Here is a 917-nt window from a genome sequence, read left to right as displayed (position 1 = left end):
TACACATTATAAAGTACAGTCAGAACCCTTTTACTCACCTCTGGTAGCTGATTATTAGTTTCATAGAACATAGCAAAGGCAGTCCAGAGTGTGTGTGGTTTCCCCACTGCTAGCTCTATATTGACAGTCTGAAATGCCTCAGTGAATGTTTTAATAATGTCAGAGGGTCTTCCTTCAAACAGTGCCACCCTCTTGTGCCACTCGTGGACGTTGTGAGGATTCTGACGGAGGAGGACGCTACTGAGGAGAACTGGCCTAGTGTCCATTAGGTTCTCAAAATGAGAGAGTCTTTATTCCAACTCAACCTCATCTAACAAATAATAATAAAATAATAGTAGTACAGTACAAAAGTTTAAAATGACTACAATCTTAGTGTTTTATTTATAACTATCAGGGATAAAAATTACCAAAATTATAATTTTAGGTGAATGATCTATATACGCATTAACTGTCTTGTTGCCAAATCAAAACTACCCTGTACAAGTATTTATATACATGTACATGTACGTGTACCTAATGCATTTCTATAGAAAATTGATTATAAATCATAACCAAACATACATGTACATGTCACATACAATGTACATAAAACATTATAATACGTACAGTTCTTCTCATACCTTCCTCAGTGAGTTCTGTAGTTGACTCCATCTTTGATTGTATCATTGTTTCCTCATATTGTGAATAAGCATCAAATATTTGTGTGAAATCATGGACTGTGATGACAGAGTGTATCCCCTCATTGTATATGTCCCTACCCTAATTAAAGAGCACCCACTGTAAATATTCAACATTTAGTAATTATTAGTGTTTTATGTACATGTACACGTGTATGTATACAAAGTACTGAGCTAGTAATATGCTATGTAGAAAATTTGAGCTGTTTCTGACAAATAATTTTGTGAGTTATGAGTATT

The sequence above is a fragment of the Amphimedon queenslandica genome, unplaced genomic scaffold (assembly GCF_000090795.2).
Source record: "Amphimedon queenslandica unplaced genomic scaffold, v1.1 AMPQUscaffold_12677, whole genome shotgun sequence".
In the NCBI taxonomy this organism is placed as follows: Eukaryota; Metazoa; Porifera; class Demospongiae; order Haplosclerida; family Niphatidae; genus Amphimedon; species Amphimedon queenslandica.
Note: the sequence above shows the minus strand (reverse complement) of the source record.